The sequence below is a fragment of the Agelaius phoeniceus genome, chromosome 17 (genome assembly GCF_051311805.1).
Source record: "Agelaius phoeniceus isolate bAgePho1 chromosome 17, bAgePho1.hap1, whole genome shotgun sequence".
Lineage (NCBI taxonomy): Eukaryota > Metazoa > Chordata > Aves > Passeriformes > Icteridae > Agelaius > Agelaius phoeniceus.
In genome coordinates, this window is record NC_135281.1 from 6047276 (window position 1) to 6072909 (window position 25634).

Here is a 25634-nt window from a genome sequence, read left to right on the forward strand (position 1 = left end):
AGTATTAACATGTGTAAATCCCTTTGGCATGTGCAGATACGTGCAAGTGGGCTGTGCATCCATAGCATTTATTTGCATATGGAAGAAAGCATATGTGGAACTGTGTGCACTGAGTTACACTTGCACTGAAGCCCTTTGAGGGTTTGACCTTACAAAGTATCTCTTCAAACCTGCAACTCAGCGAGATTCGGTTCCTTTTGCCTCCAAAATAAAGGCAGGGTGACTTTTTGGAGGAATCACGATATTATTTTAGGAAATAAATCTTTTGAGGTGTATTGCTCAGTTGCCTTCCCTTTAATAGAGGAACATGGAAACCACAGAGGTGGAGAAACCAGTCTTGGTGGGCAAATACAGGTGTAGCTCAGTGGTGTTGAGCTGGTACCCAAGTGAGTTCAGGTAATTACTGCTGGGGAGATTGTTCTTTCTACCCACACAAATAATCCTGTGGCTGCAGCATGACACCACATGCTCTTTGCTGCTGTGGGTCTCACCTGCTCTACAGACTTGTCCAACAAGTTGATTTGGCTCTCAGGGTCTTAAATCAGGAGGGAGACTCTGGAGCTGTGGTGCCCATGCCCCGCAGTAATGCAGGACATGGCCCAGCAGGGTGAATCTCACAGAGGTTCATAATTATAATTAGCTTCTGGAAATATTAATGCATGCATTTGAGTTTTGAAGGTGGTTGAAACAGAGAAAAAAAGTTTTGAGAACTGCTTTTCCTTTACATTTTAGGAGGGCTTCTAATGATTTTGTCCAGTAGCTCCTAACTTCTGCCAATCCATTCTTTGTACATAGATGTAAAGATGATGACAATATCTGAGACAATATCTCCTTGAAATGCCAGTTAAAACCTGAGAATTTTTAGTGGGGAAGCTGGTGAGACTCTTTTGGCAAACTGTTGGGTTTTCTACATCTAAACACCTACCACTGATTACTGAAATGATTTTTTTAAAAAATTATAACTAAATGAGAGTACCCCTGACTTCCCCGATGTAGGCAATCTTGCCCATGTGGATTTATTTTTCTCTTCTTGTGCAGAAATTGAATGTTTCATTCTGTGTCTTACAGAGGCTCTAATTCAGGTTCTCTACTGTTATATCACTTTATTTAAGGACAGTGCAGGAGGCAGGAATCTGAACTGGCTGCCTGATGCTTAAGGAGGTGAATAATGACTTGGAGAAGACCTTGTGCATATCTTTTGATCTTTGGGCTTCAGACACCCCTTCACCCATAATTAACTCGTGTGTTGACTGATCACCTGAGTGATCAAGGGAGACTCAGCATGTCAGTGGAACCCAGGGAACTATTACTCCATGGCAAAACAGCAATCAAGCCAGCTCGTCTATGATACAAATCAGATACCTGCAAGAACAAGTCACGTAATGGCAAGCTGTACTGGAGATGGATGATATCCTAAATCATTATCTTCCACAGCATCAATTATGTTTACAGGGTAAGCCCATGCTATCTTCATGGCAAGCCCTGCATCCAGATAGCAGCAGCAGCAACAACAAAAATTAAAATTACAGCATGAATTTCGGGAGGGGCAGTGCACTATGCACGACTGGCTAATAAATCAAGACCATCCCTGGATTAGATGGAGGGGAATGGGAATGGTTATCATTCTGTTGTATAAAATGCACAGCTTAGGCTCTATAGATCATTTAAAATATATATGAATTTGAAATCAGCCAAAAGATATGTCAGGCATTTTTCTTCTTAGAATTATGGCATGTTTCTAAAGCCTAAGTGCTTTTCAGTACAAATTTTAGCATGTTTTGCATTCAAATGAAACATCTACTCTACGTGTGAAGCCTTTGCACACAGTGCCTGTAAAAGTGGAGGGAATCACTGGATTTATAGGTTTCTTTGCACATTCTGTCAAAGTCAGTTCTGCCTAATGGAGCCCATGGAACAGGAAAGGCTTTCATTGCACAACTTTCCATGAGAGATAATGTTGGCTGCCTGGCACATTGCAATGCCTAAACAAAGACTCAAAATAAGTTTGTGTTAAAAGAAGGAACCTCAGCTGGGAAGGGATTAAGTTAATAGCATTTTCTGTAATGTCTTTATCAGCATTTCTGTGGCCAGTTTGTGACAATAAACAGGGGAAAAAAGCTCATGTTTGAGATGGAAGTAAATTTCAGGCTGATATGAGTGATGTACCTCATAACCAGTTATAATTAGAAGGGAGGCTTCTTACAGCGCCGCTTCTCTATAAATCACAGCAGATATTACCCCAACTTGTACAACAACTATGAAATATGCTGGGAAATTTGAAACTCATGAAAAATAGGTTCTTTTGTTGCAATTTCATTCTCAGAAAAGCTCTCATTTGATACAGGCTTACTTTATTTTTGACTGGTTTCTTAAAACTAAGGTAACGAGCCTCAATTTTCTAGAAAACTGTTAAAATTTAAATTTAGTAAAGTCTTTTTTTTTTTCTTATAATCACAGTTTGTGCAAGATTGAAGCATTGCACGTTTTTCTACACAGAGTCCTTACTTGGAAGAGTCTATCAAAAAAACTCAAGCAAAAGTTTTCTATAGCAGAAGCTTCTTATTAGCACAATTTTACACTGAAGAAGTCAGAAATACAGGTTGATAGCTAATAGTTGTGTATTTTCCTCTTCTCTTCTGACAGAGTCAGCTTTGACCTGGCTGGGTGCCCACCTGCATTATTCCAGATGTGACCATGGAAAGTCCACAGGGAAAGCAACCCTGGGGAAGAAGGTCTTGCTGGCTTGATGCCTAAAAACAAAATAAAAATCAAGTGGTATTCCTCGAGTTTTTCTCTTGCACTAAGGTATAAGTCTTTTTCTTATGATATTTTAAGAGAAAGTGAGTTTATTTTAGAAATGTGTTCTCTGAAAACTTATGAACCATTCAGGACTGTTGGCATGGCAGGGCTGTAGCTGCTTCTATTGATCCTAATTTAAAGCTATAATTGCAAATAAAAACATCATTATATCCCCCAGCTACTTTAATTGAAAGGATTGATTCACAGGGGCAAAGCATGATAAGAACTTCTATATGGCCCAAGTGCTTATGGCCATTTTAACACACACATTCTGGCATGGCCTGGGCTTGTTCTTATATAGAAGAATGCCACTGACATTGGGAAGAAGCCTCCATTCTTCTTCTCTGCTCATTTCTCCACTTGAAATAAAGCAGGGGGCCTGCACAGGACTCTGTGGGCAGCAGGAGGGTCCCTGGCTTGGCCTCCCAGGTGTCAGAGTCACCTGGAGGGGCCTCCTGTACATGCAGGTGTCCCTGGTATTGCTCTGGTTGGGTGAAAGAAGGTTTACACTGTGGCTGGCTGTGACAAGAGTGAGATGGCATTGCTCAAGGGAATGTTTTCTGTCAGGCTGGGTTCAAACATGTGGGACACGCTCAGCTGCTTCAAAATAAATTGGCTTTTTTAAAGAATTAAACACAACTCTTGCTTATTAGGTGAAATTATCAGTTGTTTTGTCTCTCAGAGGTAAACAAAGAGCTGAGGGAGTCTCAGTTTCTCAATCTTATGACCTTATGGTCACTGTCCAAAATACCAGCAGTGACGTTCCACGCTGGAGAACTGAGAAGAAGAAAAGCAGATACTCAGCAGGGTTAGCCCAGTGTCTTTCCAAGTTATCCCTTATTTTTACAAAACATTTCCATATGGGAAACTCTATCACTGAGCAGATGCACTGAAAACAGTGTGGTCAGTGCTTTGTGTAGATGCTGATATGGGCTGCTGAATACCCAGAACTGTTGAGAGGCTTCAGCAGAGCTGCCCTGCACATCTAAATGTAAAACTGATGCCTGGGGCTGAAAATTGATCTGTAACATTAAACTCCAAGCACAGAATGGGCATCACCATTTGGAAGGGAAGCAGATAACTGGTATTAGCTCATCTGGTAAAGATGAGTAGCTGGACAGGGTCTGAAGAATTCTTTCAGATATGAAACCCTTACCCTGAACTTTGTGGAAAATTGGTTCAACACACAAATTTTCAGCAGATACTTACTTATGTAATGTGCCTGAGATGTAACCCTGAATCTAAATGCTTTTTTTGCAGGGCAGAGTTGAGATCTGGCTCTCCAATGACCCTTCAGGACAGCCTGTCTGCAGTTCACTAATCCTAGAAAGCAGACAAATATGCTCTTAAGAAAAAACCCTCCTTTTTCTCTTCCCTTTTCCCTTGCCTTTTTTTTTTCCTCTGTCTCTTTTTCTCTCTCCCTCTTTCTTTCTCTTTCTCTTCTTTTCTTGTTTTTTTAAGGGAAAATTTGTTGCAATAATACAAACCCATCATGCTCTCTCTGGTTACAGCTGAGTGACACTACATCAGCAGCAGAATATGTACAAATTAAACTGTAACAACGCACCAAGGAGAGGCACAGCAATATCATAAAAATTATCCACAGTACAATATGACTAATGTTGTGTGAAATGCATTCATTGGCCAAATGATGTCTAGGTGTATCTTAAGGAGTTATGCTGATGGAGATAATGGTTATAGAGCAGAGATAAAGGAGGGAAAGGCGAGTGAAAGACAAAAGGTTGCAGCAAGGGCAGCCTGGCTGGGGAGGAGGCTCCAGCAGGTGAGTTTGAACAGGAGAGCTGAGCTGCTCTGGAATGTAGAAGGATGTGAGAAGAGCTCAGTGGCACCTTTCCTCCTCACATGTCTGATGGGGAGGTGTGCTGCTGTTTCAGGCACACACACACACACATTCCTGTGCTCCTTCTCACCTCCTTTTATGTGGACTTATTGCAAACATTTATCTAGAAACACAAGCTGCATTTCTGTTAAAATTTCTCTCGCTCTGTTGCTGATAGAAATGCCTTTGTTTTCCCTTTCTAGATACAAAAAAAAACACTCCAAAAAATCCAAAGAGAAGGGACTGATTTTATTAGCATGTCCAAAACCAAGAAATGAACTCAAGCCTAGCCAGAGGATGGCTAGAGTAAACATATCAATAAGGTGCACTCAGAAGTTGTCATCTCATTTCTTCATCTGAGAGCCTTTGTGAAATGAGAGAATGTTTTGCCTGTATAAGAAACTTGGCTATTGGTAAGTTAATGTGATGTTCCTTTTTGTTAAACGTAGATTTAGAAAAACAATCTGTCCAGTGACCCATTGTGCCATCATGCTTATCCAGAGATGTTTATCTAGACGTGAGCATTCTGTTTTCAAAGGAACTTAGGGATTACCTAAGTGAATATTATTTTACATCTAAATTGCATTCTCTAAAACATCTCAGGTGAGCCTCTACCTCACTGAGTGTCTCTTAAAAACCTAAGTGCTTTTTAAAATCATCAAACTGGTCAGCAAAGTGGATTTGCCTGAAATAAAATCAATATATATGCAGTTGGTTGCTGGAGTTCAGGGCCTAGTCTCAGGGCCACAGCCTCTCAAATTACTAGAAAAATTGAGTATTTTCATGGTATTCCTGATTATTTGTTACCTGGTTGGTTACAAAAAGAGAGCCTAGGCCAATATCATGCAGCAGTTGTTTCTGATGTGTGGGAGCCGTGTTAGCCAGTTTTCTTTCCTCATTTATTGATATGTACAAGGATGGGAGTTAGACCCAGCCAAAAATGCTGGGATCCAACTATTTTCAAAGTCTTAAGATATCCAGAATGGGGAGTTAATTTTGTCTCCTAGTGAAGATAGGGGGGTCCCCATGGACCATTTCAATGGGAGGCAAAGCTCTCTACAGACATGGAGTGTGCTGGACTGAGCATTTCTGTTCTGCTTCAAAGGCAGAGGAGGAGGGAGCGATGTGATAAAATCAGTGTTTTCAGCCCTAAACCTGACTTGGATCTGGGGGTTCTTTGTGAACCTTACAAAGCTTTTTCTCCAGCCAACCACCTTCACTGGGCCCTGAGCACGTGCCAGCAATTCCCTAGCAAAGGAAGCTGCCAAAACCCAGGGAGCTGTGATAACTCTCTGCTATCACATCCATAAAGCCCCAGCCAAGGCTGCTCTTCCTCCAGGCGAGCAGGGGCACGGCGTGGCCAGAGAGGAACATCTTCAGCCTACAGCCCAGGCTCTGGTGTTTTATTTTATTCCTTCTTTGTGCTGCTACTTTGTGTTTTTACAGGGCTGTGAAGGCTCTATGCAGAAGAATTTCTGCACTGCCTTTTCATTTGGGAAGCAAACTTCAGCCATGTACTCTGGGGGCAGGAAAGCACGCTCCTCCTTCACTCTGACAGGAGGGTGTGCAGTCACACAGCAAGCTCAACCTTGAGGAGGGGGAGAGGCACTCTGGGACCCAGGCTGGTTTATATCTCAGCTGATTCTCCTCTTTCTCTCTTCCCTATCCCCTTAAAAGCTTGACAGGAGAAATATAGGGAAGATACAGCCATCTGATTAACAGTGCCGGGGGCTGGGGATGGATGACAGGGGAAGGGAGCGCAGCGTGGCTACCAGCCAAGTTCCAGCAAGAAACAGAATATCTGGCTTCCTCTAATCTCTGGAGGAAAATTAAGTTACAAAAACCTTTAGTGGAAACTTTGCATACATTCAGTACCATTGCTATGCCTGACAGAAAAAAAAAAGCCCAAACCCCTGATATATTATTTAGTTTATGGTTATAGAATTAAAGGCGCAAGCTTTCCCACCAGGAATAAAGAATTAAAAAAATCCTCTAGAAGACTAAAGACAAAACCCCATGAAACTCCTTGAATGTTTTGTGCTGTCAGAGTTCTTGAGAAATTCTCCTTTCTGTGTTAATGGAGGGTTGTGTGAATTGAGTGAAAATGTCTGAACATCTTCCCAATGAATTTTTGCACTTACACATAGATCCCTTCTTTTCAGTTTTCTGAGCCATTTGCTCTGCTTCCTGCAGGAGCAATGAAGAAAAGGAGAAGGTGGAGGTGGGGAAAAGGCTCCAAATTGCCCTGGAAAAGGGTTAAGGTTGCTCCTGCCCCCAGTGAGCCCAAGAGCCAAGGCCATTGCCTTGCTGTTCATCAGAAATATGTATTACACACAGAGAGCAATTCCTCCCCCTCCTCCATGTCTGTCATTAGTGTGTTGATGAAAAGTAGTGGAGTTTGATTTTAAAAAAATAGGTTAGGTGTTAAGTGAGCAACAAGTTGGGACCTGTGCATATGAGAGAGAGTGCTGATTAAAATGAACTGGCCTATTTATTGACTGTTACATCTAAGGCACTTGGAGCAACCATGATGAAAGTATTACTTACATGTTACTCAGCTTTATGAAAAGGGGGAAAAAGAAGCTAGATTGGCTGGTTAGAACTTTTCTTCATTAAGATTTACAGTATGTTGATATATGTGCAAAGTGCAATTTTTTTCATGTCAGAAACATGAACCAAGGCTCTGAACAGCCATTGCCTGGCTCAGGTCTATGCCTTCCCCTGGCTGGCTGTGCTCTCCTCTTGCTGGCTATCCAGGCTAGTGGGAATCTGGCTCTGTTTCCTCCAAGAGGAGAAAGCACAGATGCATTTTGTAGTGTTTCCCCCCACCTTGCTGCCAGCAGCTTGCTCCCAACCTTCCTCGTGTGCTTCCTTCACCAGCCTTGTCTGAAGGGAACATTTTCCATGCAGAGGAGCATAAGAGCTGTGTTTACATGCCATTTTCCTTCTGAGAGCTTTATTTCTCTTCAGCCTCAGGGACCTCAGCACCAGCCAAATCTCAATATGGGGCTGAAATTGTACACTGGCTGTCCCCAGCCGTGGGACAGAGGCGAGTGTTTGTGTAAGTGTGCACGTGTGTTGTGTGCACACAAAAACAGATGTGTGCCCTCCAGAATAAATGAGGCTATTCAGAGTGTCACAAAATGCACAATTTATGCCCAGTTTCAGCAATTAGTCAGACCAAAGGAGTGAGGTGGGTCAGCATTAAAACCCTCACTGTTTTGTTTACTTTAAAAAAAGCGACAGGGAGTTCCAGCTGATGAGCAAAGATACTGAGAAAGGGTAATTAAAAAGAAACAATCTTTGATGTTTCTCTTATTACAGTTTCTCCTCAATTTGTTGTGCCTCCCTTACCTGGTCTTGAGAAACAGAGCTGCTGCTTTCTTTAGGGGAGGGTGGTACGGGGGTGGCTGCACAGGCAGCTCTGCAGCAGGAATTCACCATTTGATTCCTGCCAGGCTCTTGCACCTTGCAGTGAATTCAGGTTCTTCCTGCAGAAGTGCTGGCACCTAGCAGAAATTCTAGGTATCAGCCTACAGGGCCATCCACTTGTGTGACTATTTTTATTGAGCTAATGGGAAAAATAGTTTCCCTGAAAAATATTGATAGCTTCTAAAATACTCTACCAGCCTAAGAGTAGCTTAAACTGTGGAAATTAAACCTTGAGCATGACCTGCCCCCATAGTTTACCACCTCTGTTAGTATAAATATTCTGTTCTGTTTGAAATTAGTAGTTTTTTCTTCTACTTAGGTCTCAGTTCCTCTGCTTCCAACACTTTATTTTGTGCCACAATCATAAGACTATAGGTTTTATATATGTTGTTACAAACTCCTGAGCAACCCAAATCTTTGTGCTGTATGGAAGGTTTTTAAGTTCAGCTTGTATAGTAAGAAGGTAAACTTTGCAGGACTTTTTGTTTTTTTCCTGGCCCATGGGCAGCCTTTTCTGACTTGTGCATCATGACTGTGCTCAGTTCAACATGGTGAAGCTGGCTGGGGCTCATGGATGCTCTTTCATTTGTGGGGATGACAGTGAAAGATGAAAAGTGCAGTGGAATGGTTGGGAGTTATTTAATCAAAGTCTTTCAATGAAAGACAAGATATTTTAATATGTGGTTTTGATTCACTGCAAATTTTTGGCAGTAGATGGGGCCCTTACTGTAATAAAATTCCATTGAGTTGGGAAGTCTCTTGGAGGTGGTGCCCAGATGCAGTATGTTGGAGCTGACTCCTGGAACATCATCCCTGACCTAACTCAGGCTCTTTGTTGTCTCCATGTAACTTCTCATGAGAAAAAAACCAAAAGGTGGGAAAGGGGAAACAATGTTCTTATACCTCTGTGCCCCAACTTTTCACTGCACTCTGTCCTAGTGCTTTCTTTTAGTGTCTTTCTTTCCAAAAAGCTGCAAACCCACAGACAGGCTCCCTGTTCCTGCTGACCACACTCAGGAAGAGCACTCAGCCTGAGCTCAAGGAGGAGCAGGAAGGGGAACACACTCCTGGAACAGGATGGGGCAGAGCCAGAGCCTCACCTTCTGCCACGACACTGGGAATTCAACATTTCACTCAAGCAAACCCACATTTCCTGGCAGTGCTGGGCTGGCCTGGAATCCAGACCTGCTCTGCTCAAGGTAGAGCCATTATCCTAAAGTGCTTTTATTGATCTGTTGACTTTCTGTCTCCCTCCTTCTCATCCTCTCTTCACCCTGCCAGCCTCTTAGAGACTCATCTCTTGTCTCATACAACCAAGGTATTTTAAGGGGTGAACAATGATTTTGAAGTCACATTAGACAAACTATATCTGACCAGTAAAACCAGCTCTCCCCTGAATGATATCTAAAGAAGGATCTGTCTCCATTTACAAACCAGTCCCTCTTTCTCTTCCCCTCTTATTTTTTCTCCCTCTATCTGTGTCCTGGTGTTCTTCAAACAATCAATTTCCAGGCCTCATCCATCTCCTTTGCAGCAGCCTATCCCCCAAAGTGGCAATGCCATATTGTCATGCTTTATTTTCAGTTGCTTAAAGAGACCTATGGTAGTAAATCTATAGCTGTGCTGTGATATCCAGCAGCATTAAAGGCTGAGATTTAAAGACAGGCCTGAAAGACTTAGCAGTTGATGCCTGTAGAAAGCCAAGAAGAGCTGTGTGCCTTACTGGAAATTTCAGGTACAACATGTTAGAGTGCAATGTATTACAGTGACCTGAGCTGCAAATCCTTCTGAGATGGAGATAAAGGGAGAAAGAATAATACTGGAGATAATGTTAACAGCTGTGTGTTACCAAATACTAAGAAAAGGCTGGAAGTTGGTTGATCTCTTTCTTATTTCTTATTATTTCTTATTTCAGTGTTCATAATTTCTCGGGTTTGTGGAAAATAGCAATTCCTTCCTAATGGTATTGCTCATTAACTAATTGGATAAAGTGTGGGCATTTAGTCAAGAGTCTGCAAAATACACAATAAATAAAAAAGGTAAATAGAGAACAGCTAAAAAAAGGCTAAATTGGATTATAGAAGTACATTAATTTTTTAAAAATGTGAAGTGCAATGTCTTTCATAGAGCTGAGTACATCATTGTTCATGAATGCAGTATTTGAAAAATAAAGTTAGTGATAGTTTATAGTCAGGTAAGCATAAATATGAACATATGCTTTATAATGCACTCTAATTTTTAATGTTGAAACAACATAAAAGCATATTTGAGTAAAAAATAGAAATTCACATTGAACTCTTTTGATAGCCTGGATAGTACTACAGTGAAAATAGTGTGAGTGTTTTCACTGGGAAATATTAATGAGATCAAGGACAAAAACTTCTATAGTCACATCCCTTTTCCACTTTATTCATATCAGCATTACGTTTCTTTTCATGGAAATTCACAGAAAAGAAGATTAATTTGCTCTAGCCAATAGTTCCCTGTAAATTATTGAAATTCTCCTTCCAAGTGTAGCTACAGCCCTTGCAAGCCAGGAACAGAACAGCCCTGCATGTCTCAGGTGAGCAGTTGTGCAGGACCTGTCCTGGATCATGCCTGGTGCTGTGGTCAATAATCAAAGTCAAGGGTTTGGAAGCAACCTGCTGGCTGAAATATGTTCATGTAAAGAATTTATCTAAAAAAATCTGAATCTAGTGAAATGTGGAGGGGAAAAAAATAAAACCTGTTTCCATATTAATGAGGAAATGAAAAAAAAAGTTGGTGATAACCTTCTCAGACCATGGGATGGCCATTTATGGACATAGGGGAGTGAAGCTTGATTAATTTTAGGATTTGTGTGATGAGAGGCAGTTCACAGTTCAGCACATTGCAGATAACTTAGCTAATTGTAACACTGTGTTTGTAACAGCAAACTTTCCTCCTGAAATCACAGACAAGGAAAAGGGAATGGGAGTCCTGGGGGGAGAGAATGCCTTGGCAAGCACCCTAAGTCATTTACCTTTTTGGAGAAACTGCAGCAGGACCTGCATTTCTGGAGAGTGAACAGCAAATGCTTTGTGTCCTGCACTGAGCTGGAGGTGAGAGCCAGAGTTGTCCTTCCTTCCAGACAATAGCTTGCATGAGGCTGCTGATGCAGAAAACATAACCCAGTGTATTCTGAGCTAGGCACAAATCTGCATTTCCCTACCAAAACTTACAGATTTTGAAGCAATATGTTTTTGAGGAGATATGTTTGCCCAGTTCTATAGAAATCTTGATCAAAAAAGCATTGGCTCAGCCTGTGAGATGCTCCTGACTACTGCTATATGTAGACTGTGAAGTTTGTTTCTGTGTTTCAAAACCTAATTGCTCAGTGAAACTACCTGAGTAAACTGGTTTCAGAGCCAGAAAAGGCTCATAACCATTCTTGTCTGGTAAGAGATCATGCAAAGATAAAGCTGATGTTCACTCTAAAAGGTAAATTTGTCTTTTTACAGAGCAAGGTGAGTTTGTGGACTTTCCTCCTGGGAGATGCTATCAGGACAAGCTGTGAAGTTGGATGTCTGAAACAGATCAAGACGATTTTCTAAACACCAGTACACAAGTAAGTGCTGTAAGTAATTTGCAAGCTAGAGAAAGTGAGCCAAAACTCACTCCTTGAGACATACACGAGTGAGCAGAATTATGTGAAACTCTGCCTCTTCTGACAGCAACCCTGAATATGGACAAGTGCATTTGTGATGTGGCACTGCTGAGCATGAGGCTGCTGGGATGCAGGAGCTCAGGCAGGTGAGCTGCTCTGCTGGGGAAATCCTTTACCCACAGCACTGCTGTCCTTGTGGCCTCTGCATAAAGGAACTGTCCTGTGTATTAGAATGCAGCATTTGTGTGTTGAATTAGAAAGGGTGGAAGGCAGTCCCAGGGAAGAGGATTATGAACTGGGAGCTGCCTGGCTGTCTCCAGTGAGTGTCTGCCAGCCAGGGGAGGCAGGCAGATGCACACCTGTGTGCAGGACAGCAGAAAAAGGCAAGAGGAAGAAGGAAGGGAAATATTCTCTGGTAATTCAGAGGGAGGAGAGAGGCAGAAGGAGCCCCATGCACCTTTCAGCGGAGCAGTTGTGAGCTGTAGGTGTGAATCCCACAGAAACCCGTTGTCATTAAGCATCCTGAAAGGTGAGGAGGGGGTGAGCACTGCAATAAGCTCATCAGCAGCATCTGCACCGACTCTTGGCCCCCTCTGGATACCCTTTGGAAATCTTCAGCGTGTTTTGTGTTTGTTTAGGAGCCAGAAACAAATGCTGGCAGATGCAAAGGTGTGAAATGTTGGCCAACCCATCCCATCGTGCCTTACAAGGCACTGGAGGGAGGATTGCTCTAAGTGGATGATGAGCTCAGTTCAGAGGCTGTTAAGTTAAAGCTTATTACCCTCATTAAGAGAAGTGTGTAATGTGGTTTTGGGCTTCTGATATGGTAAAACCAACATTTTCCAAATGTTTTGTTGTCCTGTCTGTTATGCTTGGAGGGGAATTCAGTTTCTGTTTTGCACTGGGTCAAATTCAGTCCAGAGCTAAGATTTCTCCATGGAGTTTGGAATTTGGGATTGCCTCTGTGAAAGCAGAGGCTGTCTGGGGCAATGTGCTTTGTCAGAGCCAGGAGGGAGCAGAGGCAAAGAAGGAGCAGGGTGCAGAGAGGTGGGTGCCTTTGCTGAGAAAAGGCCAAGCCATGCAGGTGTCCCTGGCTGTGCTCCCTGGAGCTCTGCATGGCAGGAGATCAGCCTGTACTGCTCCCAGCAGGGTATAAATGAAGAAGGATGGCTCAGGTTGAGCTTTCCCTGCCATTTAATAAGCTCTGCAGGATGAGGAGCAGCCAGGTGAGGTGGAGTAGGATCAGGAAGCAGTTGAGATTCACCAGGTATCGTTAGCTTGAGCTCAGGACTGACCCTGCAGGACTGAGCTGGTTTGCACGAGAAGATTTCAATGTCTCTGCCATGTGCTCCTCATCATTTCCATTATCTGTGTCTTTCCTTTATCTGGGGTACCACAGCTCCTCCCTATGATGGAGCATTGGCTCTCCAAGCAGCTTTAATCTCTGGCTGTCTTGGGAGGGTCAGGTTGGGAGAGATTTGAGGTCCTCAGCCCTGCAGTGAAGCCCTCCCTGCTTCAGACAGGCCTGCAATTGAAACCAGCTGATCCCAAGTCCTTTGCAAACATTTCCATTTCAAACCACTGAAGTTTTATGTCTTTCTAATAAAGTTTTTTTCCTTGAGCCTCATAAATCTCATAAAGATCTTGAACAGCTAGTAAATTTGGCCATTCAGATACAAGTTTTCCAGTAAAGAGGATAATGGTTGCTGTTCCTGATGCCACCTCCCCTCCCCACCCCTTCAGCTGTAGGAATTCACCTCTTGCCTGTGGGCTGCTTGGGCCATGCTAAGAAAGGCAACATGTACTCATTTGCAGGAAGGATCAGGGCATTGCTGGGCCTCTGCTAGCTTGGCCACTGCCCCTACTTGTGACCTGAGCAGAGACATTTGTTCTCCTCACATCTCAGATCAGAAGAAATAGGTTGATGTGCCCCTACTCAGGGGGTTGGGAATCTGGCTCTGTTCAGGCTGGACAGAAAATGTTCTTCTAGGTTTGGATTTTCAGGTGGGCTTGGAAGGACATGAATCCAAGGACAACATAAACCCAACACTCCTCAGAGTCCGTTTGGAAACACCAGGCAAAAGCGCTGAAGTTATTTAGGAAAACATGCTAGAGAAATAGAAAATTGCAAGCATATTTTCCTCTTCATTTGTTGTCTCCCAAATTCAAACAAGCTTATTTCCTTTCCTGCAATGCTGTTTTTGATAATCTTGTGCCAAAGGCACTGAATCTGTTCTTATTGCTGTCAATAGCAAGATGCCTGTTGCTTTTAATGGTTCAGCTATTAAAACACCACATCCCAGTTGTCTGGCTGTGAGCAATCCCAAGCTATCGCAGTGACAATATGGAACCTTTTTCCTCTCTGAATGTTTCTCTGCAAAGTTTGACCATTTTGGCTAGGGTAAAACATGTGTCTATCTGGGATTCTTTCCAAGGATGAGATTTTGACAGCTGTGCTCATGTTGGCAAAAATCCTGACATCTTGTGCTTCGTTGAAATAGCAGATTCTTAGTGGAGAGGGGTGGGAATCCGATTTCATAGATGAACACTTATGAATTGAGGACTGTGAGCCTGGCTGAGCTCTTTTCACATGGGGGAAAAGGTTGAAGGCATCCTTTGGGAACAGGGTGGAGCCTGCCTTTCTTCCCATCCCCACCTGTGGGCACAGATGGCCGATGGGCAGTGGGGTGCATGGAGCTGTGCGTGCTGCTGCCAGCTTTGTGCAGCAGTTTGGGACATGCCTTGGACTGCACCCATGGAAGTGGGAGTCAGCCTGCTTGCAGCCTATGCCTAATGATTTTCATTTACATATTGGATGTTTTGGGCACGACTGGTGGGCGGCGTTGGTGCGCTCTCAATGAAAATCCACCTTTGCAACCCTGGTCAAAACTTGGCCTGATATTTCTGCCAGAGAGCTGGTGAAAAACAAAGCCTGGCTATATTCTGAAATAGCCTGCTTTGGGTGTTTTATTTTCACTATTGTGATAAAGTTGATGGAGTGGTTTTTGTTTGTTTTTTTTCACTGGAATCTCCATCTTGAACTGGAGAAATATTTCCCACAAACACTGTAATTATTCAAAGCTGATATATTTTTGCAGTAACCTTCAATCTGATGAACTGTCGCTTTTCTGATGAAGAATCACTTATTTGGAGACTAGAATTCCTATTATCTCAACAAATAGGGAGTGGTGGCACAGAAAATTGTGTCAGGAGGTCACCCAAGAATTCCACATCAGAGGCAAGGATAAACGGGAATGGGTCTGGTGGAAGGTCATCAAAATTTTTTTCAGAAGGTATTTTGCAAATATTATATTTGCAAAATATCAAACTTTCCAGTGGCCAGAGAGTTCCTTTATATTTTACCAAGAAAAATAAATTAAAGAAAAAAGTCATGAGGTTTTAAAACCATGTCAACAATCATTTGCCATGTGTGGTATTTCACTGGAAATCAAGGAAAAATACTTTTTAAAACACAAACAAGACAGTAGTGAAACAACAAAAGCCCAAACAATACATGCCTCCTGTTAAAAACAATTCAAACAGTTTTGCTCAGGAAAGGTTTTAGCTTAGGGTTAGACACACAGAGTCAGACATTCCTGCTTGCATCCATGGCAAATGTGAGGTCTTTCATGTAACAGTTAAAGGAAAAGCAGCCAATCTGTCTCACAACTTGCACATCCTTGCTGTGCATTAAGTGATGTATACAGATATTTATTATCCATCAGAAAGCACTTGGGCAGCTTTTTCATGCATTTAATCCCTCAAGCCTTTTCCAAGGATTTGGGAAGCTGCTGAAGGACACATGAATCAGATTTGGAATGGTAAAATTTGGGACATTGCCAGAACAAGAAAACGTGGATGTTTGGGGTGGCTGCTCATGCCTGTGATGGCAGGCAGGCGAGCTGAAGGTGAGCTCTGGATTATTCATCTTAACACAGCCTGGCCTTGTCAACTGAGTGGCCAAAAATGGGAGCAGGATACAAAATTAAATGGGAAAAACTGCACTTCCTATACTTTGTTTATGGGAGAAGGGGTTGAGGAGGACAACAAAGGACTCTGTTATTGCAGGGGAGGCTTGGTCAGCGGGGACTGACCGATGGCCTTAGAGGCCCTTTCCAAGCCATGCCTTAATGACAAGCTCTTCCCTGCCTCTCCCACTTGTTTTTTGAAAACTAGGGCAAATATTAGCACAACTGTGAGTGCTGGGCTGCTGTGCTGGAGTGCTTCTAACCTGTGTTAGCTTGATTAAAGCTAACAGCACCGTTTCTACGCTGAGAAATTCCAGTGGCATGTCTACCATAAATTATACTGAAATTTCAACTTCAAGTTGTCTTCTAGTTCTGCAGCAGATCTGTTTACTCAGAAATAGCATAAGGCAGATGTCTTCATCTTTGCTGATTCTTAACAGGTCACAGGCATTGACTTTAAATAGCTAAAAGCCTTTAAAATAATTTTAAAACAGGCTTCCCCCTCCTCTACCTTAACCTTTAGTTGCCCTTAACTAGAAATGCCTGGAATAACATGATCCTAAAACAGGCTATATAAACCAAGGAGCAGCTTTAAATATATAACATGATCATTACCTGAAACCAGCAAAGAGGTTGGAATAATCATTGCTCATGTTTACACTTCACCATTTCAGTGGGTTGTGTTCAGTCCTTTAATGATGGTGATTAAAAACATACAGGAAACACATAGTAATTAAAGAGAGCACTTAACCGTGATTCTGAAAGCACAGAGGCAGCTTTGAAGTGGAACTGGACACAGTGTGTGTTGCCAAAACATGGCAGGAATTGGAGCACCAGGTAGCTGGTAATTGCAGGTACCACACCACATCTGTTTTGGCACCTGCAGCATCCGCCTCCAGCAGCAACCTCAGAATCACTTCTTGCACGTCACTGAGACTCCTGCAGCCCCAGAAAGAGCTGATTGATGGGGGCTGAGGGAGCAGGCAAATACTCTGCTTTGTAATTTACATAGAGCCAAAGTTGAATTTGGGCTTGTTTCTCCACGGGGGACTTTTTGAGGGTGAGGCAATGTTTAGGAAGAGGGGAGGAGGAGGAAATTTGGGATGACAGCAGAGAGTGGGCACTGGTTCAGGTGATTTGCCCTGCCAAGGCTTCAGTGTGGGTACTGACATGAAAGGGAGTTCTCAAGCCACAAACTCCAAACTTTATGTTTTAGGAGTGTTTCTGTCGGTGAAGGAGAGGGATATGTTTTGTGGAATGGATTCCTTTGTTTGTTTTCCCCATTGAAAACAGCAAAAATACTCTTATTATAATAAGTGCAGAAGGATGAGTGATGAGGCTTGTGCTGTAAAATCATGTTTGCTGGAGAAGTCATCCTGTTTTCCATTGCTTTATTTCATCTGAAAAGGGAGGGCATGGAGGCTGGGGAGAGCACTGCTACTTTCTTGGAAGTGCTTTTCCAAGCACTAGAGATGGGCCTTCCCAGGAGGGAGCAGTTTAGCTCTGTGTAAGGAGAACAGAGTTCAGAACAGGTCCTAATGTTTCTTTGGGGCTGAAAGGGATTCACTTTTGGTCATTGTCCCTTAATTTTCTAGTCCATATCTTTTGACAATTTTCTCTGCAACCCCAAATTCAGGTTCTGCCCCTGTGCTGATGCCACAGAGACCACCTGCTTACACCATGTGAGTCCCACTTCTGTGGTGTTCCTGTCCCCCCAATGTCTCCTTGAAGAAGACCAGCTATCAGGTAATGCTCAACATGCCTCAAACAAGACTTTTTCCCCTATATCTCTCAAGCAACATGGATAATATTATGGTCCTGCCAGTCACTCAGACCTGTGGGTGTTATCTTTGACTCCTGTCTCTAGGTTCATACCTGCAGGTAGTGTCAAACTCTGGCCATTTGTTTCTGTGTAGCCTCTCTAAATATTGCCATTTCTGTCCCCCATCCTGGCTCACATGCTTGTCCAGGCTGTCACTACTGTGCTCCTCAATCACTGGTACCACATTGCTAATTGTGGCCCTGGCAAATCCAATCTCTCCCTGTTCACATATGTTTTTTATGCTCCAAAAAGAAATCACTTCCCTCTCCTGCCCGTCACCCCTCTCGCAGCATCTCCTTGCAAACGTCTGCTCTTGGTCATACCAAACATAATCTATTTGGGTTTTCCCCCCAAAAAGGGGACCTTTTTCCACCCAATACAGTATTTTTGTTTTGGTTAAGATGCCAGTTTTGGCCTCTGATCAACCCACTGTGCCACTCTGTGGTCCCCAGCTGTTAAAATCCGAAGGCACCCCCACACGTTTCCTGTGCTCTCAAGGCAGCTGCATCACTCTCTTCCCAGTTTCTCCTCAAAACCTCTTTTTCTTAGCTGGCTGTAAACCCTTCAGAGCAGTGGGGCTGGTGGCTGTGTGAGCAGAGGTGGTGTCCCTGGTCTGTAACAACAGCTGCCAGGTTATGGCTTGGTGTGAAGGCTCCCTGGTTCAGAACCATCCATTTGTGCTGGCTCTGCATGGTGTCACTGTGGGTCACTGCCCCACAAAGGGAGCCTGTGGTAATATGAAATAATAATAATAATAATAATTTTAAAAGAGAGTATTAATAGCACTGTGTTTGTTGTTGCCCCTGCAACACTGAGCAAGCATTGGTCCTGGAGGAAGTTGGTGGTTTTATATTCTTGGGAAAAAAGTGTGGTGGGGAGAATTCCCACCCCTACTCCACATCTCCTTCACAAGCCCTTTTCATTGCTCCATCAATGAAATGAAGGGAAAGGATTAAAAAGGATTCTAAGTGGTAGGACCAGCACTGTGCAATTCTACTTCTGGGTCCTCTGTCCACTCTGTTCAGCAATCATTGCTGGGGACTTTCAGAAAGTGAGTTGGAGTTTGTTTGTGAGAAGAGACAGGGGAATGTCATTGATCCCTATCTGATTCCATTCCTTTTATCCTGTTGGGCTGTTCCATGGAGAAGCCTGGCATTGTACATGCAGGGCCCAGCACCTTGGGCTGTGTGGGACAGGAACAAATTAAAATTAAGCTGAAATTTCAACTTCAAGTTGTCTTCTAGTTCTGCAGCAGATCTGTTTACTCAGAAATAGCATAAGGCAGATGTCTTCATCTTTGCTGATGTCTTCATCTCTGCTACTGCATTGCAGCTCAGAATCTCCTGAAGCTGCCAGCCACGTGAAACCAGAACAAACAATGGTTTTGCCCGTGAAAAAAAAAAAAAAAAAAAAAAAAAATCAGATGCCAAAATGTCAGGCTGCAAAACCCAGACTGTGGAGCAGTTCTTCCTGTGAGAAGGGAGAACTCTGGTGAAAACAAAAAAAAAAAAATTTTTTTTTTTTATTTAATCCCGTCCCTGTGTCAGGAACAAAGGTCACTGCCTCTGCAGCAGCCAAGTGTGTAGCCCAAGGCCAGGCAACATCTTGAGCCTTCTGTGTGGCTTTGGGACCTTTCACAAAAGCTGGGCACTCTTCCAGCCCTGAGCTGTAGGAAGGACAGTTGACCCATGTTGCACCTGGGGTACCTCAGCCTTATTTCATTTTCACATAAAGCTTTGTCTAGGTTTATTTTATTTAATGGGCTGCCTTATTTTTTTTTTTCCTGGTTATACTGTCACAGGAAATTCTCACTGTTCTATTACCTTTTTCCTGTTGGAACTAGCCTTAAAATAAAATGAATAAATAAATACATATACATACATATAAAAATATGCAGACAGGAAAGCCATTCAGATCTGCAGAGGCCTTGATAACGCTGCTGATGAGGTTGCCAGCTTTCCCCATGTCTGAGCTGAACAATTCCCCACCACCCCCTCAACCCCTGGGAACTTAAGGGGAGGTAGTTGTGAAGTTTCTAATTCTGACTACAGGTGTCTGGTTTGAAAGACACCACATGCCATGCTGTAACCTCATTTAGGAAAAGGGTAATTAAATAAAAATACAGATGTGTTCCAGTCACAGTTCCTGAACATCTGAAGTGCCCATTGGTTTTAAAAAAGTAAAGGATAAATCTCTCTAGAGGAGCACTATCCTCTCATCTGGTGTAATATTATTCAGTATTAGTAGTTTAAATAAGAAAAAAATGGTTTTGAATGTCAACATCTGCTCTTAACCCTCTCTTTAAAGCAGGAACATTGTGTTTGAAAACAAACAAGACTGGAATGCCTAAACTCCCCTCCTTCTTCTGCTCTGTGTATCCAAAGATTCCTGCCAGTGTTTACTTGTTGCACATTCTGCTCCATCATTTGGTGTTTTTAAGGTGCTACAGATTCTCAAAACCTGAGGAGTTATTAGACCTGCTCAGCTTTGTCATAACAAATCAGGTAGGCACTGATCTCACCCTTTTGGATCATTAGCTTGAGAAGTGTAAATGCCACTCTACTCTGGAGAAATTGCTTGAAAAGATTATTTTGAAAAAGATTAGCCAGCTTTAAGATGAACTGTTCCCTGCTTAGTAGTCATGATCATGGTAGTAATGATAACAATAAACTAACTGCAGAATTCAGCTGGTCTCCATCCAGTAAAATATTTAACCCCAAGCTTAACTTTCCAAGCATGTTTATTTGAGTTGGGCTGTTACTGGTTTTGGCTGTGGAATAAACCTTTGGGAGTAGCAAATACTGAAGAATTGCTAATATAATAATTATCCAGCATAATTCAGGGGGTTGCCACACCAGCTGAGTGGTGCTACTGCCCTGATTGTTTAGTGCATATTTTACAAAGTTGTTGGTCTCTCCTTGGCACTGCTTAAGCCCCTTTGCTCTTGTGCTGCCTGAGGGAAGGAGATCCACAGCTGTGAGTGGAGACTTGACCTTGGAGGAAGAGTATGGAGGCACCAAGCCTGGTGGCATTACTGTGAGTCTCTCACTGTGAACCTTTCCAGAAATGCAGGAGGGGGGTTCTAAAGCCTGAGCAGTTGTAGTTTTGCTATTTCTTTGAACTCTCACTTTTATTGTACCAAAAATACACCCCAGTACATTGCTTTTCTAGAGAGGTGCCAACCCACATGTTTCTGGTCTTCATGGTGTAGTGGAAGAAAGCTTAAAACACAATGTGGTTATTATGTCCTAGGCTCCAAAATTGAAAAACACATAAAAAATCTTCTGTATTTCTTAATAATTTTTCAGGATTTTCAAGCCAATTTCAAGCCTTTCTGGGATCTGACAGGTTTTGAGCACTTAGTGTTTGGCAATTCCTTGAGCCCCTGAAGCCTAGCTTATGGGGGATCAGATTTCTATAGAACTTTACAGAAAATTCATCCTTCCTTGCTGTGCTGAGCATTATAGAAACACCACAGGAGAATGGGTAAGGGCTTCAAAGTCTTTGCTATTAAAATGACATCCAAAGAGTAGGAGCCACAGTTGCAACAGGTTTTATCAGCTCAGACCCCACTTTGCAGCAGTTGTGTAAGAGCAGAGCCCTAATGCAGCACCCAGCTCCTCACATGCACAGCTCAGAGATGCTGCCACCGAGTTCAGGCTGCTGGGGGATTTCTCCAGGCTCCATCCTTCTACCCCTCTGTCTTTGCAGCCATCTCAGAGCAGCAGCAAGCAGAGGGGAGCAGAGATCCCCAGCAGGCCCCTGAGGGTCCTGCCTTTCCAACTGCACTCCCTGGGTTATCCTGAAACACCTCCAAACACACCAGGATCCTGCCTTTGTCTCAACTGCTCTTTGAATCAGGAGCTCTTAAACAGAGGATATGCCATTCTTCCTTTGTTCCACAACCCCATAATGCTCTTAAAAGAAAAGGAAGGCAAAAAAAAAAAAGAAAAAACCCAAGTAAAAACCAAACTTAAGATGTGCTGTCAGCTTTACCCCAACAGCCAGAGGTGGAAGGGATGGTTAGCCAAGATTAGAGTCCTAAGCTTTGTGATTTCTCCCTGTGAGTTATGGCTGCATGTCAGTAGCTGTAAGTGAAGCAAAATGCAGTAGCTAGACTGGTGTTCTGTTCAATTGCCTGGGGCCCCAGCTGAAATTTAATAAGCAAATGTAAGATTTTAGTGCTTTGGAATGGAAAGTTTATGGTAAGTTCTTTCTGCAGCCCCTGTTTAAGTGATGTATCACATGTATGGCTTGTGCAGTGCACCTTGGATGAATGCAGCTCTGCTGTTGTGCTGTTCCTCTCCCAGGCTGCAGCCAGGTAAACCTTCAGGTCACAGAGCAAGCTGGATCTGAATACAGTTATGGCTGGGATAGCTTCCCTGCAGCTCCATTCACATGGATTAGGAGAATCCTAATGGCTGTGGCAGGTGAGACAATCTGTACTGATTTTTTTGAAGTCAAGTCATGTTCAGGGGTGTCTTATGGAGCATGGATACTTTGGGGCATTCTTCAGATTTGAAAATACAAAAGTCTTCTTTGGGATTCTCTTAAATTATTCATCTTTTTTTAAATTATTTTTTGCGACAATTTTTTTTGCTCACGTTCAACTCACTATTGAGGATGGAGAACCCTCTCATGGGAAAATGAGAAAAGCTCCTTATTTTAAATATCCATCCCTTCAGTTCCCTGCTCAGGAATGGGTGAGGAGTGCATGCTTTCCTCTGCTGCCAGCTCCTGTTTTGCTGTATCTGTTATTTTACAGTTTCTTCATTATGATGGCTCACAGAGACTTGTCAGCTGTTCCTCATCTCCCTCCAAGCATGAAAATCTAGTCTTGAGGGGTGTGTTTAGAATCAGATCATATCAGGAGCTGTTGGCAGGAATGCACTGGGATGGCAAAGGGAGCTTTACCCTTTTCCCAGCTCCCTGCTACTGTTTCCCATTACTACCAGCTGGCACAGCCCATTTGTCAGGGATTTTCTGCATGTTACTCAATACCTCCAATATCCATGGCTGTCTTTAGGAGATGGGGAGGCTGAACAACTCTCAAGAAGTGGTGAATTCAGCCTAACCATGTAAAAATAAAAGGATCCTCTTTACCTCACACAGTTGCCTCCCAGCTTTGCCCTTCCAGCACGTGCAGATGATGTGGAAAGGGCCAGAAAAACATGGAGACCTCTCCCTAGGGAAACACATCAAAACTAGCCATGATCTTTGTGCTCCTTGGTACCTCTTGCATGGTTTTACTGGGACAGGGCTCAAGTTGAGGTTGTCTCACTGTGCATATACAGCCACTGAGGACAGAAGTTACATAAACTCTTTCAAAAACCAAGTCTCTGTTTCAGCAAAGTCTTTCAAGTTCAGTCACTGAAAGGTCCCCCACGATAATAAACCCCTGTTCATTCCTTTTGCCTTCTCATGCGTGTGTTTATTTCTGTTTGCTCCTTTCTTTTTCACAGATGGCAGATAAATCTTGTCAGTGCTTTTTTGGCTTTGCAGCCTTTTCTCAATCATCTTTCCTTTTGTATCTCCAGCAATGTGCAAATCTGGTGGTTTGCTATTTCTGCTAAGCGTATTTCTTTTCCATGCTGTCTCATTGTCTCAGTCTTGTGCTTTTTTGCTGGGTGAAAGAAGAGACAAATTTCCAGTAGGCAAAAAATAAACCAGCCCCAGCTCATGAAAAAAAATGAACCCTTTTTAATCACTGCTATAAAATGTAATGGTTTGATGCAAGTTCCTTGTCAAGGTTGGAAGACTGACCAATAGGTCCCAGAGAAACATCTTTTGATCTGTCTCCTGGATCAATTGGAATTTTATTGCACATGAGGAGAACAATACTGCACGAGCCCTTGAAGTGGAGCGAACACAGATGACATTTTTATTCATTCTCAGCCAGATTGCCTGGTATTGTGTCCCTTCTGTGAAAAATGACACTCTGGCAACAGGCCACTGACTGCAAAGCATCTTGGCATGGGCCTCCTGTTTGTCTCAGCCTGAACTGAGCATCACCAGAGATGCCAGACTGCTGGCCACGAGCTGAGGGTGTTAAAGCACCATCTTTATCAGCATCTCACTGCCATTTTTTGGTAGGAAATACTCGAGGGAGGAGGGGTAGTTCCTGACTGTTTAGATATTTGGTAGCATCAGCAGGGGTAGCCAGCTCTCCCCTTGGGAAGAGAAGCAGCTCTCCTGGCTGACAGTGACCAGCACGTTTGTCACAGTCCTGCCAACCCTAAAAAAAATTGGTCCTCAGAGCTTCTGAGTCTGTGCTTCCCATCCTCTTTTTCTTTTCCGCTGTCTCAAAGGGAATGTTTAAAAGTCTTCAGGTGATTAGGAAGACAAATCTGATTGACTTCCAGTTTTGTCTGAGCCATCATAGTTGCTGCAGCACAGGCAAAGCCTCATGAATTTCTCTCAGACTTTTCCAAGGGCAATCCCTCATTCTGTCTGACAGGGAGGTGTACTGGAATGTCTGGGGACAGGTGACTCTGAGCTGGGGGTTCTATTGTAGCAGGACCCTTGGCTGTCAAAACTGGGTGTAATACTGAGGCATTTCCATGATTGTAGAATAGTCCATATCATAAATCCTTTTTCTGATGTCCCTGTTGAGTCTTTGTGTCTTCTGAGAAAAGAGTCCAAATGCAGAAAGTTGAGGAAGATTTTCTTCTTCCAAGCACAACAGTTCAACCCACCTGGGCCCATTCCTGTGCAGCCCACTCCAGGTTAGCCAGCCCTGGCATGGGCTGATCTCCAGAGCTCCCTTCACTATGCTGTGATTCTGAACTATTATTTTAGAGGGTGCCCAGATTTTTATTAAATTTAAATAGATTTTTATTCTATCCAAGCAGGAGTGTGGCAAGGTGTGCAACAGCCTCCGCTGCGCACTAGGAGACCCTGGACTGGAAGCTGGATGTGAATTTGTCCTGTCTGCTGGAACCAGGCTCCCTCTTTGCCAACTGCTGTGGAATGGGTATTTCCCTGACTAAATAGTTGCATTTTCCTGAAGGAAGGACAGTGTCTTTGCCTTCAGCTCTGATGCAGTGTGACATGTACCGTAGGACCTGTCATCATTCATGAAGTCAGTTCTGTTTCAATGTTAATAAGTCCTTAATCAAGTCATTTGTTTCATACAGGATGTCACATTTAGCAGGGAATTGTCAAATGCTTGAAAACTGGAATCACAGGAGCACTGTTTAATGCTAAGTGGTATCTGCATCATATCTGAAGCTGGAACGTGCCAGGAAAACATCCTTCACATTCTGCACTAATATTTCCAAGCTTTCAGGACCAATCATGGGTTGGCTGGGTATGTAAATTATTTCTCTCTGTTTATGTGTGGCATATTATTATATCCTATATTAAGTAACTCATTCTCACATTGCTTATCTGTTCTTTATATTTTTTTGGCTGGTTCTTTTTTTTGCTTTTTAAAATAACACTGTGCAGCATTGCACCAGTCACTTAAAACCAAGATCTCAGTCCAATAGAAAATAACTGAAATTTAATACTGGTGCTCCTCATTCTAGTGTGTTTGTGATATGTAAGGAAAAAGAAGAGGCTTGAGCCAAGCAGCTGCTGGTGGGATTAAGTGGGAAGCTGTCCAGAGAGACCAGGTTTATGATTATCATCTCCTGTTCTTGATGTTGTCTTCAAGAGGAGCAGAGCTAAAGGCTAAAATTGTATCTCTAATATCTAGTTCCTGTAAGTCCTTTCCATTTGAAAAGAAGAAAAGGAAGTTATAGTGAATTCATGGCAAATACTGTCCCAATGAATTTTCCTTCTTTTATGTAAATCACATTTAATAGTGTGCCTGTTTCTGTCTGCAGAGAGGTACATCACAGTGTCAGTGGTAATGGGAAAAACACCTGTATGTGCCCCATCTGCTGCTATAAAACAGTGTCATTATGTACAAAATATCTGCAAAGTGGAAGATTGAGAAGGTTTTTGGTTTTTTGTTTTTTTTTTCCTTAGGGAACCGTTTGTGTTTATATTTTAACTCGTCTGTAGTGTTGTGTCCTTCTCGTGAGCCAGACCCCTTGTGGTAGTTCTGTGAAGACACAGAAGGAGTCCTGGTTGTATCTGTGGGCAAAGCATTTTGGTTTGGGGTTTTCCCCAGTTTCTGTCCTGAAATACTCAGTAAAAATA

At 42.9% G+C, this 25634-nt stretch overlaps 3 long non-coding RNA genes across 3 annotated transcripts in view; all 3 read left to right on the plus strand.

Moving 5' to 3' along the window:
* Nucleotides 1-2879, plus strand: part of LOC143695423 (uncharacterized) — a 101032-nt gene extending 98153 nt beyond the window's left edge. The window contains exon 4 of the long non-coding RNA XR_013184585.1: nucleotides 2644-2879. This is a non-coding gene — a long non-coding RNA (uncharacterized LOC143695423). The remainder of the gene's footprint in view (nucleotides 1-2643) is intronic.
* Nucleotides 2880-8064: 5185 nt separating this feature from the next.
* LOC143695397 (uncharacterized) lies at nucleotides 8065-22063 on the plus strand. Its single transcript, XR_013184536.1, has 7 exons — nucleotides 8065-9270; nucleotides 10983-11151; nucleotides 11551-11657; nucleotides 11764-11842; nucleotides 17301-17410; nucleotides 19794-20522; nucleotides 21797-22063. It is a non-coding gene; the product is annotated as an uncharacterized LOC143695397 (long non-coding RNA).
* A 2276-nt stretch (nucleotides 22064-24339) lies between these two features.
* LOC143695420 (uncharacterized) overlaps nucleotides 24340-25634 on the plus strand; it is a 115209-nt gene continuing 113914 nt past the window's right edge. Inside the window, exons 1-2 of the long non-coding RNA XR_013184580.1 lie at nucleotides 24340-24459; nucleotides 24623-24795. This is a non-coding gene — a long non-coding RNA (uncharacterized LOC143695420). The remainder of the gene's footprint in view (nucleotides 24460-24622; nucleotides 24796-25634) is intronic.